Genomic DNA, 15,067 nt, shown 5'->3' with positions numbered 1-15,067 from the left:
CTCTTTTGTGTTCTTGCCCTGAGGTACTTTTCTCTTACTTTCTCTCTTTTTCTGTCTTCCCCCTTAATAAATGTAAGTAAAAGTGGTGTGGCTTGTGGTGGTGTGTCCTGCGGATCAAACTTAAATTAAAAAAAAGTCTGTGCACAGCAATTGATAAAGTTAATTATCAATACACCATCTTGTGACCATGAGGTTTTAGGTTTAAAGGAGAAAAAGCCAACATGCTGAGGATGGGAGATAGAAAAACAGAAAGTTCCTGGGTACTTCGTGATATTGCTCAGCCACTAGATCATGCTTGAAATTGCCTAATTCCAAGAGTAAAGTTATAGGATGTAATCAAATACCTTTATTTTGTAATACACCATTGTTTGGTTATTATATTTCTGTCAGCCAAAAGCATCCATAAGTGATATGGTTCTATGCTTTAAAGCTTTAAATGATGAATGATCTGTTCAGATAGAGATTTGAATTTATTCAAAATACTATCAAGAAAAATATAGCTCTATTTTTTTCTGATTATATGGGAATGACACCCTAATTTCAAATAACCCAGGAAATACAAGAAAGTTTACAGGGCAAAATAAATATTACCATCAATGAGAATGACCATTAATGTTCTGATATATATTCTGCTTTACATACATTCACATACATACAAACACAAACATATACACAAATACTTGCTTAATTGTTTCCTCGGGGCAATAATTACTGGGCCAAAGTATGTGATTTGAAATAAATTCTGCCACAGTTTGCAAAATTGCCTTCTAGAAATGTTGTACTCATGTATCAACATAACATAAGAGTTCATGTTTCCCCACACCTAACTCCTCAGAAGAATTTAGTTAGCGTTTTAATCATTACTGGACTGAAAAATTTGGTATTCAATCTCCTTTGGTTTTTCAATCTTTGATAACCATTGTTGTTTAACATTTTCTGAGGGTTTGACTGTAGCATTTCTTTCTCTTTTTTCATAAAGTGCTTTTTTTCCCTGTTTGTTCTGGTCCGTTATTCTATTGAATGATTATCTTTATTTTATTAATTGTTAATAACTCTTTAGTGTTGAATGGGACATGTTAGATTGGGAGGAGCACAGTCACAAGATCCAGTCTACCTGGGTTTAAATTCTGGTTCCATCACTTACTAATTGCCTAAATTTGGGCCACTAGAAACCTTTCTCTGTCTCAGTTTCATTGCCTATAAAATGAAGTTAGTAAACTACCTACCACATGGAGCTCCTAGGAGAATTATATTAGTTAACATATTAAAGCACATAGAATAGTGCCTGCCACATGATAAATGGTACAATAAACCTGGCTATTATTCTTGTTACTATTATTAAAGATATTAGCATTCCATCCTAAATCTTAATATTTATTGTTTGCTTTTTAATTTTCATTACTTTTTAACTAACAAAAATTGTATATATTTATGGTTTACAACATGATGTTTTGATATATGTATACACTAGAGGATGGCTAAATCAAGCTAATTAACATACTCATTACCTCGCATATTTATTTTTTTGTGGTGGGAACATTTAAAATCTACTCTCTTAGCAGTTTTCAAGTACATAATATATTGTTATTAACTATAGTCAATATGTTGTATGAAAGATCTTCTGAACTTCTTCCTCCTAACTGAAATTTTGCATCCTTTAATTAACATCTCCCCAGTTCCCACTGCCACACCCACCCCCAAGCCCTAGTGACCACCATTCTAGTCTCTGCTTCTGTAAATTTGACTTTTCCAGATTTCACATGTAAGTGAGATCATACTGTATCTGTCTTTCTGTGCCTGGCTTATGTCACTTAACATAATGTCCTTCAGGCTCATCCCCGTTGTTGCAAATGACAAGATTTCCTTCTTTTGTTTAGGCTAAATAATATTCTTCTGTGCGTATATGCTACACTTTCTTTATCCATTCATGCCTGATTTTTTAACTTTTTGGAAGGTGTCATGTGACCCACAAAATTTTACATTTTTTATGTGGTTAATCCCATAGCCTTTTCATTTGTCATTTCTTACATTGGCAGTCCATTGTCAGTACAATATTTATTTTGAAACTCCTATTGTTTTCTTCTAGTATTTATTTGCTCTTATTTTTTTATATTCAAATCAATCCGGACTTTTATTTAGGAATAAACTATAGGTACAATTATCTATCTCTCCATCTAATCTATACTGTTAGCCAATTGCCTCCATTTGATTTACTAAATATTTAGTTATTTGCTAATGTATTTGAAATATGTTTATCACATTGCCAATTTGCATTTTAAATTTAGTCAGCTTTTGGACATTGTGTTATATTCCACTGAACTACATAAATTCCCCAAATAGCTATTAGTTTGAAAATGTTTTAAATATTAGTACTCTAGAATATGTTCCTTTTTTCCCCATTTTTTCCAGCATATTGTGGGGGTACAAATGTTAAGGTTACATATATTCGTATATTGCCCTTGCCCCCTCCCCTCGAGTCAGAGCCTCAAGCCTGTCCAGCCCCCAGCTGGTGCGCATTGCATTTATTATGTATGTATATACCCATCCCCTCCCCCCACCTGCCCGACACCTGATAAATGTTATTCCTATATGTCCACTTAGGTGTTCTTAAAAGCCCATTTGCCTTCACCATGTTTTTGAAAAGATCGTTTTAAACTATTCTTGAGTATTGATCTTGCTGGATAAATCTGACTCACTTTTTTTCTAGGAATTCTACACTTCCCCACAATTGCACTAAGAAGTTCATGTAGATCTTACTACATTTGCAAATGAATTGATAACGTTTAACTATTTAGACTTTTAATCCAGTTCTGTCTTTTAACATCTGTCCTCAAGATTTTGTCATTTTTTTCTCACATAGGCTTTGCCTCTTTCAAGTATCTTCCAAGGCTTTTCATATATCTTATCTAATAGTTATTTTAAATGTTAGGGCTTTTTGTTTTTCATTCCCTTCACTACTGATTATGAATGACACACATGGAGGGGCATTGATTTTTTGTGTAATCAAGTATAGCCTACTTACTACATATTTTAATAAAACATTTATTTTCTGATCTACTTCAATTTTCTTAGGTGGGCTTTTATATCATGTACAAATAATAACAATTTCAATAATTTTCCTCCTTTCCCAATATTCATACATTTATTTATTATTATTGTTCTATTCTATTTGCTAAAACTTCTAGAAAAAATATTGAATGAGTGTAGTGTCAGTGGAAGCTTGATCTTATCCCAGCCTTTAATGAACATGGCATTTATATTTTATTGTTTCTGATAGGTTATAATGTCAAGATAAAAAACCTTCAGTCCTAGTTTAATGGGGAATTTATTGAAAATGGATTTTATTTTTAAATAATTAATTTAAAGTGTTCCTGATATTTAATCATCTTAATATTCTTAGAACAAACTATATTTTTAAGAGATCTTTTATGTACAGTAAATATTTCAGAAAATAAAATATGAGAGAGTACAGAGAGTATAGAAAGGTTTTGTAGTGTTTCTACTATGGCTCCTCAAAGATAAAGCACTGAAAGAAATCAATTAATTGCCAATTACCAATTCTGCCAAATCTGGGCTTCCCTTCCAACATTCTCAGAGGAAAAGTACTTAAGAATATTTTAAACATTTTTTTCCTTATAGAAGTAACATGTATCCATTAATTTAAAAATTGGAAACATAAAGAAAAGAAAAACAAAAATTCATGCTTATAAATAGGAGATAATTACCAGTCAATATTTGGTATTTGTTTTTCATGTTTTCTTTCTAATATATGTGTAAAGTATTTTAAAAATAGAATTATATTTTATATCCTGCTCCTTTACTTAACTATACAGACCATGAATAACTTTCTATGTCATAAAATGTCCAACTACAATTTCATGGCCTGACCTGGCTTTATAATATTACACTATATGAATGTACCATACTTTATTTGATCATTTATCTATTATTGGGCATTTTTGTGGCATATAAATTTCCCATATTATAAAAATCCCTGTGATGAACAACTTTGTTAACATTAAATTTTTTTTCAATTATTTATCTAGTATAAAATCTTTAGAGGTTGAATTGCAATGCTGAGGAATGTGTATATTTTAAGATTTTATATGGTATGCTAGCTCTAGTTCCCTTTTTCTTCTCTCTCAGGAATATATAAAGCTCTTATTCTCTTCTCTTTTTCTTTACTTGTCCCTATTACTTCTCTTTTGGGGAAAATGCCCAATGCCCAATCCTCTATTTTGTCATATATATGGATTATATTTTTTCTTCTCTTAGGAGTCTCTTGATTCCTATCAATAATTCCATATTTTCTAACCTAGAGTTATATGATAGGAGCAGAGACCTTGCAACATAGTGTTAAATGTCATTTTATCTTCCAATAGTCTCCTCTGAATGGTAACTTATATTGAAAAATGGGCATAGGATACATTGATTAAAATACTACATTTATTTTCTATATACAATATGGATTTCTAATTACATAATTTAGCAATAACAATCAATTTTGACAGACTTCTGAAACAGGATGGAACATTATTCAAATCTTGCTTTCTAAATATGATAAAAAATAGAAGTTATTGTAGAAAGTGCAAAAAGAAGGTTTAGAATTGCTCAAGCCAGAAAATCATCATAATTTCTCCCATGATCCACTGCTAGAATCTGACATTATCAGTATTAATATGTTATTCTTCCATGCAGAAAAGGTTTTTAATAATTTCCATTGTAAAACTCACATGTAGGTATTAGAGAACAGCTGAAAAATAGCAAAACATACTTAATATTTTTTAAAAAGCAAATGAAAGAATGTTGGAATTTTGAATATCAGATTTTGAGACACAAAGAAACCTGGATCACCTATCCTATACAAAGTGAGTATAGAGACCAGTGTATTCAGTGTTTTAATGGGAATTATAACACAGAGGATTATCAGAGAGCTGGTGAGTTTGCATTATGGAATTCTATGCTGATATGTAATGCAAAAGCATAGCCATCAAGTTGTAGCAGGAAGCATGCTTCACCACTACAGAAAAATAATAAAAAGCCCCTAATAATATCTACTAAAATCATTTGACTCCTGGTTTCAGGCAAAAGATTTTAAAAGGTTAATATCTCATTTACTGCAAACATATCACCACAGGGGAGAAAATATTGAACTTTTTAGGTCCTCTGTTCATAAATTAACCATCTAGTGATAAAAGCTACAAACTAGATCATTCATAGAAATTGGTAATTTTCTTAACTGCCCTTTAACAATGAAAGACAAATCTGCACACTGGTTTAGAGTGAAGTAAGTTAATTCCTTTGTTTATCCATAGGCTATCACCAACCCCCCTAAAAAAGTCCTACTGTTAATGATTATATATGAAGACATTTTTATCATCTGTCTCCCAGTAATGTTAGGAACTAAAGCAATTCATCAACAGGCCACATGTTCTCTTTTTCAAATTAAACAATCTGTTAGATATTCTTTTCCATCAGAGGAGAAGTATGATGGATTTTATTTCCCAGACTGTAAATGATTTTTGACTCTCCATGTCTGAAATATTTCTGCTTAAACTCAACAAGGAAAAAAAACAATTTCATAAGGCAAAGTCATCCTTAAGGTGAAAGTAATGTGTTGTATGTGCACTTTCCCAATTTTACCACAGCAGAAATGGAATAGGAGAGAAGAGAACTAAGAGGAGGATATTAGATCCTCATTTTAGAAGTCATGGGTTTCAAACATTAAAAGATTAGGCTTTATTAGATAAAAAAAATTGTTTTATGGCGAACTGCAGGTCTGTATATTGTTATTAATTCATTTGCAGAAAGCTTCAGCTGTTCGGCTGAGAGGTAACTGTGTGACCCCAGGGCACTGCTGTACCTTGGAATTTGGTACCCAGAAATACTCACAGATATCCCTCTTTTACTGGGCACTGCAGGGTACATCATTTCTTAACTGCAACTCCCTGGCAATGTCTATTTATACCATAAATAATCCGAATATGTACATTTCTACGGAAACCAGCTATTTTGCCAGGTACTTAACACAAAAATGACTTTTTGTGACTTTTCAACATTTTCACCAGCGAAACTCCAACATGCAGCCTAGATTTGGCCAGAAGGAGAATTTTGAGAAAATGATAAAGGCTCCAGGTAACCTCCAAAAAGGGCAGCTTGCTATACTTTAATAGGTATAAAATGTTATATTATAAAAAGCCCAGTTATTTAAAAGTGAACGTATTTGGAAAACTGTACATATGCCTAGAATTATTCTACGTAGGCAGTATGATGGGTGAACCACTTAGATAGCAAACTCAATATAAAAATTAATCAGATAATTGTGTTCTCAATAGTAGGCTATTCTTTTTCGTCCAAGTAAACCAGGAAGAGAATTTCCTGAATTATTCTGAAAACACCTTTTGCCCTAAGATTGGTTCTATGACCCACGAATATCTTATAGTTTCCTTGGCTTGTGACACCTATTCTCATTGCTAGATTCCATGTGATATCCTCTTTGGTCTCATCACTAGATATAGACACTTGTCCCAGACACAGATATCTGCCCCTTACCATAGATTTTGAGGTCTGGGTTGGTTTGGGATTAAACTTGATAAAGAGGCAGACATTTTGGAATGATTACAACTACCAGGTGTGGTTCTTATTTTCTGTTTCAAATGCCATTAGAATATATCTTACAGTTATCAATACTTAACTATGGCTTGCTTTAGTAATAGTTCCTCCTTTGAGCAAGGGAATTTGTCAGTCTCCTAGGTTCTGTATTGACATGTTTGGATAGCAATAATGTACATTTTGAAATTGGTAACTGCACACAGTTTTGATTATGAAATGGAAAATCTCTCCCTAAAAACAAAAATCCAAAAAGAGATATGGAGATAGGTTTTTTACAAAAAAATATGTTTTCCAGTGTGCATGGGGAAAGGCTCATTACAGCCTATTAAAAGACAAATCCATTGATTTTAAGTACAGTTGAATTTCTCATTATCTGTGTGCTGCCTACTTATAACAAACTATCCAATATGTCAACACTTATGTGATTAAATTTTTCCATACAAACACAAACACAGAACAGGACCAACAGGTTAGTCTTTCTTATGTCTAACCCTTATTCTAAAACATGAGTTAACATTAAGTAAAATCACGAGTTAATATTAACTAGCAGAAAGATAGGGGCACTCTCTGTCTCCTCATTTTCTCTTATCCTCTATCCTTATCCTTCTTACAGAAAAATCAAATATCTCTAATATATAATTTTTCCAAAATTTTAGCACTTTACTTTTTAAAAAATTTAAAAAGTTCTTATCTCTCTTTGATTTGTCATTTATTTTCCTTTAACTTCACTTGTTTGCTTTGTTTGTATTTTTTCTATTCTCTCTGGCAAAAGGGTGGTCTTGTTAGCCCTCCCAATGCCTTCACTCCACATCTATCTCTCCATTCTCTCCCTGTTCAGTTTTATTGCACTTATTCCACTGTGGAACTGTTGTTGGTAATGCAACATCCATTCCAATTCCTTCCCATAGGGAAGCAAAAATTCCGCTCATGGGAATTAACTGCACTGCAATTGGCCTTTGGGCATTCCATCCTCATTGCCAGTGGTGAGTCTGAGAACAGTGCATGGCATGACAATGAACAATGAGATGTAGGAGATATTCACTGGTGACCTCTAGGAAAGTTCTCCTAGCTCTTAGGGGAGAATAGCTGAAGCACTGAAGCTTGATTTGAACAAGGGGGTCTGTAGCACCCACTGGAAGTTGTCCTAAATCACAGGGGAGCCAGCCTCAGGATAAAGACAACACTCTGGATGGTGGAGCAGAGGAGAGAGAGGAAACCCTAGAACCCTGAGACATTACTGAGCCACTGGACCCCCCTATGTTATGCTCTGCTATCTTAGCTTAAATCAGCTTGAGTTGGCTTTCTTATTATTTGTAGATAAAAGGACCCAAACTAACACAATTTCCACCACTTATTACTGGTTGGAATAGTTACATTGGTGAAGACTGTTCCTAGTGAGAGGTAGGCTGTTACTTCTTTATAGTAACCCTTTAAATCTGAGTCATGAAAGCACAGAAGAAAATAGATTATTATTGGGCTCCGTGTCTAAACAGCTTAAATATCCAAAAAATATTTACATGATCATGACAATTGGTGTGCCTCTGGCTACATCAACAATAATGAACCAGACTGTAGCCATGAGGTTATAAAGATAAGTCATTGGTCCTATTTTTAAGAAGCTACATTTAGAATGGAGATGAGCTACAGATAATCAATAAGAATAATATTCGTTTCTCTAATGATAAAATCTTCCAGGATTCTTAGGAGCCAATCCCATCACTGAGTCAATGAGGGGATTTTACCTTCCAGATGAGACCAAACCAGTCTATAGGCCATTGTAGTATAACACAGACCTCTCAACTTATCAAAAATATGGCTTTTGGTAAGAAATCTATCAATTTCTCCTGAACACTTTATGTCTTTGTATTTAAAAACAAAAACAGTTGGGAAATTTATTTGCATAAATAAAAACTTCCTCTTGGCAATTTGAGATTTAATGTAGCCCCCCAAATACATGATTTGCTGATCTATTTTCTGTCACATTTGATGTTTTTTTCACTATGTCAGCAGTGTGAAAATCAGAAATAAAAGTAAATATGTTCCTTAACAAATATTTCTTCAGTACCTCCTATACTTTCTTCTTCTTTATTACTTGATACCAAACAAATAACAGTAAAATCCTAGTGAATTCAGAATAAGCATTAGGCATATCAACTCTTTGGAAGGGACTATATTATACAACCCTGACAGATTAAGTACATACACATGTACATGCAAATATACACATAAAATTTAGTATATTCAAGATATCAGAACACCTTAATTTAAAAGACTAAGAATTCAATCTCAATACAAGAGTTTCAACTCTCTAAGATAATCAAGGCATTTTATAACTCTAATGTCAAATTAATTTAAGTCTCAACAAATATTAAACTATGTTATAGACAAAGCTAAACATGTCAGATGAATATGCATTTTGACAGAAGCTTTAAATGCCTCCCATAGGGGGAAAATAGCTTCTGGATTCCCTAAGCAACTCTCTATCTTTTTAGTTATCCATTTATGTTTGTTTAATTTTGTAATGGCCTGAAAGCCAGGGTTGTTAATTCAACTTTCTTTTGTCTCAGGTAGCAGGTAATCGTAATATTAACAATTTATATATTTTGCTACACCTTATTTAATTTACATGGGCAGTTAGACATATCAGCATGTTGGAATGCCTTCTTTTCATAATTTTGTCTATGGGAACACTGTTGCATAAATCGTCTGCACTAGAGGTAGCCATGGGTGAAATGGCCTTTCTTATTAAATGTCACAAGATTTAATGTCACAGTATAATTGGGATGGAAGGATAATTGCACTAAGCTCAACATGTCTTTTTCTGCTAACACATTATTAATCCACAGGAGTGTTAAAATATGTTTAATAAAGGCCCCATTCACATGGAAATTGTTGGCACTTGCTAAAAATTACACCCTTCCATTGCTCAGCCCTAAGAATTTCTAGTAGAATCCACAGCAAGTTTGATTTTCAAGTGAAATTATATTAGAAGGAGTCCACACTAAAGATTTCAACATTTATTCTCAAAATATATTTTTTAAAGGATTAGTAAAGGTCTTGTGCTTGAAGCACTAATGCATTCTAGCATTACACTGATAGTGCCACAGCTCATGCCTAGCAAGGGCTTTGAAAGAAAGTCTATTTGGATGTTCTCACCTTTGTTATTGTCTCTCCTGCCTGTCTCCCACCGCCCACCCCCACACATAAACACATATGCTCTCTCTCTGTCACACACACACACTCACATTTACACTCACACAGTGTTCCTGGGCACATAGGTAAGTTACATGTATTAATATTAGCAGTAAGGTAGTAAGTGAGCACAGTAGGGTCATATGGCTGAGCTCTGAGTAATGGAAAGTGGGCAGAAGTTATGATCCAGGACAACCTGCCTCACAATTCCACATGTTTTCTTTTATTCTCTCTCCATGAAACAGAAGACCCAGGAGAGGACTCCAAAACCTGACCCTTGCTGAATATCCATACTGAACTGTGAGTTAGCAAAAAAGAAAAATTATAATGTCAAATTTCTGAGAATGTAGGACTCATTGCAGTGCAGTTAGATCCTCTTAACTTTCTTTTCTTTCCCCTTCATTCTACCTTCTTAGATAGGAACCTACTTACTGACAAAGATAGGAAAAAAGAGTCATCTTCTAATACTGTTTTGTTATCATTAATTCAGTTACCTTGATTAAGCTAATTAACTTTGTTGGGCTTAATATTCCCAATCATTCTCCCAAGGATACATACTCAAGCATTTCATAAATTTGTAACCACAGAACTTTTTATAGGTCAACTCCTCCATCTCCAGGCCTTTGTGTACAATATATCCTTCTAAATACTATATTAGAATCTTTATTGCTTTTAAAGGAGCTTATAGTAAAAGACTCTACACCCTTATTTCAAAGTTTAATCCAGATTTACAATATTGTTCTTGGTGAAATCTACCTGTAAATAAGTCTACTTACTGCATAACTGTGACTGTCATTTCAACACATTTTCATTTGTCTTACTTTTGAAAGAGAACAGAAATTTTTCTTACCAGTGAGAACACTACGTTTCCCCCAATCGTTTCTTCTCTAGGTTAAACTAAATCACCCCAGCTTTTTAATCTTTCCTTACAAATGAGTTTTAAAACTTGAAACACCTCTAACTTTATATATTTCTCTTTCATAAGCTATGGTCACATAATTGATCTATTTGGTAGAAAAGTAAACCGAAGCAGAAAAGAAATCCATTCAACCAGCTGTTTGCAGAGACAAAACTACTTTTGAATGAATGCTCCCTTTTTTACATAGTTTTCCATAGCCTTAAAGAAAAGAATCTGAAACAGGATACTCAGGAAAACTGTAATGAATAAGTTTAAGGGTATAATTATTTTATGGACTTAAAGAGTTATATGTCTATACATATTTTACAGTGGAATTCGTTTGGATTAAATTCAGTTGTAATAACAGTTACTTTCAATTCAGCTAGGGCACATTCCCCATTAGTTTCTTTCAATTAAATGTGTAAGAAAGATCTGGCCAGAACTGGATAGGATTTACCCTAATCTCTCTTTGCAATTCCATGAGTGGCAAGACCTCAGCACACATATTTATTTGGAAAAACTAGGAGCAATGCGAGCTGTGGTGGCATACTATATTGTTGAAAATTTTAGATGATTTAATCAAGTTAGCCTTATAGGCCCTAAAAAACATCTTAATGATCTTAAGATGATAGGAATGGGGCAGGGACCCAACCAACAGTCATTTTCCAAAAAGGAAGGAAAATCTGACTTGCTATAAGACCTCTAGAAGAAGGAGTGCTTTCTTTCCATTGTAATCTCTGTAGTAGGCATCCTTTCATTATATCACACACACTGTTAGTTCTTGCATGACTATAAACAGCAGGATGAGAATATGTTTGCCCTCAAATCAGGTATCATCACCTATTTAAAGGGTGTAGCTCTCAAAGGCTCACTCTCCCTTGCCTATGGTTGTCCCAGATTTATACTGTTTGTTCTCCTGTTCCTTTTCCCATCTGTCTTTGTGGACATCATGGACCTAGCACCAAACTATCTATTCCCATTATCTTCTTGTGTAGAACTTTCCTGTGGTATTTTTTTAAACTTCTCCTTCTCCTCACTGATTCTCTCTCCCCCTTACCCTTGGCCTTGACTAGTCATCTTCCTAAATCTATGACATCTAATAGACACTCCTATTAGATTTCCAGTCTTGTCCTTTCTTTTTCTACCCTGAATCACTGTTGCTATACCCAATGTGGCATTAGATACAGTATTTTTTTAATCGTAGGTGTATAAAGGTACAGAGTCTTTCCTCAGGACACAAATCTGTAAAACAAAACGGTTATGTGATTTTCTGTAAATTTCCTAATTGAGGTGATAATATCAAAATATATAAATGCATATTCAATAAGCAATGATACCCTTTATTTTGATATTTAGCCAAATTCCTAATTCCTCTGAAAGTTCCTACTTCCAGAGTAGCAAATTCTTGCCATCTTTGGTGGGGTTTGTAATCAAATATAATAACACGGGGGGAGTTGAGCCATTATCATGGCATGCTTGGCATCAGTATATTAAAGGCTCCTATCTCTGAGACCTACCTTTCCTTTACCCAAAGAGGCCACAATCAATTTAAAAACATAATACTTATTGTGTGTTTGCAATGTGAAGAGAATGATTACTGTAAATTATAATAATTGAAGACTTTTAGTATAAAAATACATTCAGTTCAGAAAATTTCCTCTTGTACGTTATAATTATTTTAATTATTTCTTCTCTTCTCTGGCAATTTTCCTGTAGAAAATTTCTCATTGTGTTGTTTTAATTGATATAACTCAATTAAGCCATTGAATTTTTAAATTATTCAAAATTGCAGTAGTTTTTCTATTGTGTGATTTGAAAAAACATTCTTTTCTTTTAAAGACTTCAGTTTGAAGAAATGTTTTGTACCATGCTTACTCCTGAGCTGTGTGTTCCTTGGCTGACTGTATCTACATGGTGCAAGTTTACTGCATTTCATAATAGCAAAATCTCCCATTGAGGACAATTCAAACTTCAAGGGAAAGGAGATTCAGCCTGAGAACTGGGAAGCCAAAGAGGTAAGAATCACATTTGGAGGCAACTGGATGTTAAATATGGACTCGAACAAAAAAGGCAAAGAAAGCAGGGCTAACAACTTGCTATTATCCTTTTATCCTGAGTAGAAATATTTAGATGACCTGCCAGTAAGGATTACAGGTTGCAAAGAAAGAGGCTGCCTAATGAGATTCCCTTCATCTTTATATTTGTATATTAATATTCAACTTACAAAGAACTTCCACCTCCTTTATTTCATTCAGTTTTCATAACCCCATGATTGAAGCTAGTATAGTAATATCTTCCCTTTTTCACATATGAAGGAAACTGATGCCTTCAAAAAAAATTCCTGACTTTCCTAATATTATTCTCTCATTAGGAGGCAACCCAAGACACAGATAATAAGAAAGAGCTGGCATTTATCTGTCTTCTGACTCCTGGGCTTGGGTCCTTCCACTGCATCTCTCTGTGGCTCTAATTTTGAGATACATAAAGTTGTGAGTGGAGGTGGAGACAGTTTAGAAATCAGATGGAAGATCATATCTGCCCAATACTAATGAAGAACTAGATTTGTTTATCTTAAAAGGAAGAATGTTTGTAAAATATCCTTGATTAAAATCTTGACAACATATGCACTGGAAACTACAATCCTTCTTTCCTGTCAGGAGGAAAGCTAAGAAAGCTCTCCAAACAGGAGATCTGGCAAAAGTGCTATTTTATTGATTGTACCATTATTGAGTAATATGGTGGCCTCACTTACATGGATGTAGTGCACAGCCTAACAGGAACAATTCTTGCTAGAGAAATTTCATACAAGGGGTGCTGCTTATCTCATCTGCCCTACTTTTAGTCAACTGTCATTTGGGACCACAACACCTAAATAACCATCTCTAAAAATACATTCTTTTTTTTTTTTTTTTTTTTTAAACTCAGTATTTTGTAAAGGTAACAGGAAGACTGAGATGCACAAATGATTACTATGGGCTGAGAATTCTAGCAAAAATGTAAATGTTATTTGAGTCTATGGTGAGAGCAAAAAAATATTTAGTCCACTCTCCCCAGAAATTATGGGGACTTTTAAACAAATGTGATTAATAGAAGTATTTCTCATCAAGACCACACTGAATATTATGCTTTTTTTCTTGATGATTGATCTATTTTCTGCCTGCTGCAGTCCCACATTGATATATTAGAAGACCATTTCATTATATATATATCAAGGCCTTTAATATAAATTGCAGAGAATCTTGCAATTCTTTGTCTCTAAGTCTACAGTTGCTTGAAAATAGAGTCTCAGCCATATTTCTAAAGTGGTTTTAATTTCCTTCAATATGTTGTACAAATTGACCACCATTAGCTGTTGAGTGCTAGGAACTCTCCAGTCCATGGCACTGCAGTTTTCTGTCTCACTACACACTCTCTTTGCTGGGAGCTCATTTAGCTCTGAAAAATGCTAGCTGCAGCCCTCTGTACACTGCTGTTTCTCCAATCTGTCTGCTATTTTTTTTTATTAAGCTGCTTCATGCTTTTATGGTAATGGGAAGAACTTTCCTAGCTATTAATAGCTAAGAAATTATTATTATTAATATTAATTAATAGTTTCTAGCTATTTTCACAGTAGTAACTTTCAGATTCGTTTGGAATTAAAAAAAAAAAAATAGTCTGCCCCATTGCAGATACTCCAGACTAATATGTTTAAAATTGTGGTTAGAGCCCTATGGGCCTGAAGACTGCATGGAATATATGTCCATGAATGAAACTTTTGTTTATAAGTAGTGTTTTGGATTTTGATAAAAAACATATTTCTTATTTGGAATGGTGATAAAAATGACTTTGAAAGTTACCCTTTTACACTATTTAATGTATAGTATTAAGTATTCAACTGTTTGTAGATAATTTGAGATTTTACTCTTAAGCTTTTCATGGTCACTAATGGGTGTGTCTATGTTGAAATGAAGAGTTAAAGTAATTACATAGAATTGTGAAAAAAATATTTTATTTAGTGTCACTGGTCAAGCATTTCTCAATGTGGAACATCCTGATGTGTAAGAGTAACTCAGGCTTTTAAGTCATATGGCAGTTGGCTTCTGATCTGTTTCTACCACTGGTTTAGCTGGAAGTCTTGGGTAAGTCACTTAATGTTTTTGAATCTCAGTTCCCTCACCTGTAAAAATGGGATAATATTTGTTTTACATGGTTATAAGGTGGTCAGTAAATGGACGCTATGATTCTAACAACAAAGGCCGGTTTATCAAAAGTAAACAAAAAACAAGTACTAGAGCAGTTTTAGGCTAAAGTAAATATGACCAGAGCAACTGGTATTAACGGATCAACTTCAGTGGACATATAGGAATAACATTTATCGGGTGTCGG

The 15,067-nt window shown here is 33.7% G+C and overlaps 1 protein-coding gene across 4 annotated transcripts in view; it reads right to left on the bottom strand.

Annotated features, from left to right (window-relative positions):
- Window positions 1–15,067, bottom strand: part of B3GALT1 (beta-1,3-galactosyltransferase 1) — a 492,457-nt gene that overhangs the window by 222,794 nt on the left and 254,596 nt on the right. The window contains exon 4 of one of the 4 annotated variants that reach the window (XR_012920562.1): window positions 6,343–14,858. The exons of the other annotated variants lie outside the window; for them this stretch is intronic. The gene's annotated coding sequence lies outside the window, so the exon portion shown is untranslated. Of the gene's footprint in view, window positions 1–6,342; window positions 14,859–15,067 lie in introns of those variants that run through there. 4 annotated transcript variants of the gene reach the window in all.

The sequence above is a fragment of the Microcebus murinus genome, chromosome 8 (assembly GCF_040939455.1).
Source record: "Microcebus murinus isolate Inina chromosome 8, M.murinus_Inina_mat1.0, whole genome shotgun sequence".
In the NCBI taxonomy this organism is placed as follows: Eukaryota; Metazoa; Chordata; class Mammalia; order Primates; family Cheirogaleidae; genus Microcebus; species Microcebus murinus.
This window is presented reverse-complemented; position numbering and strand designations above follow the sequence as displayed.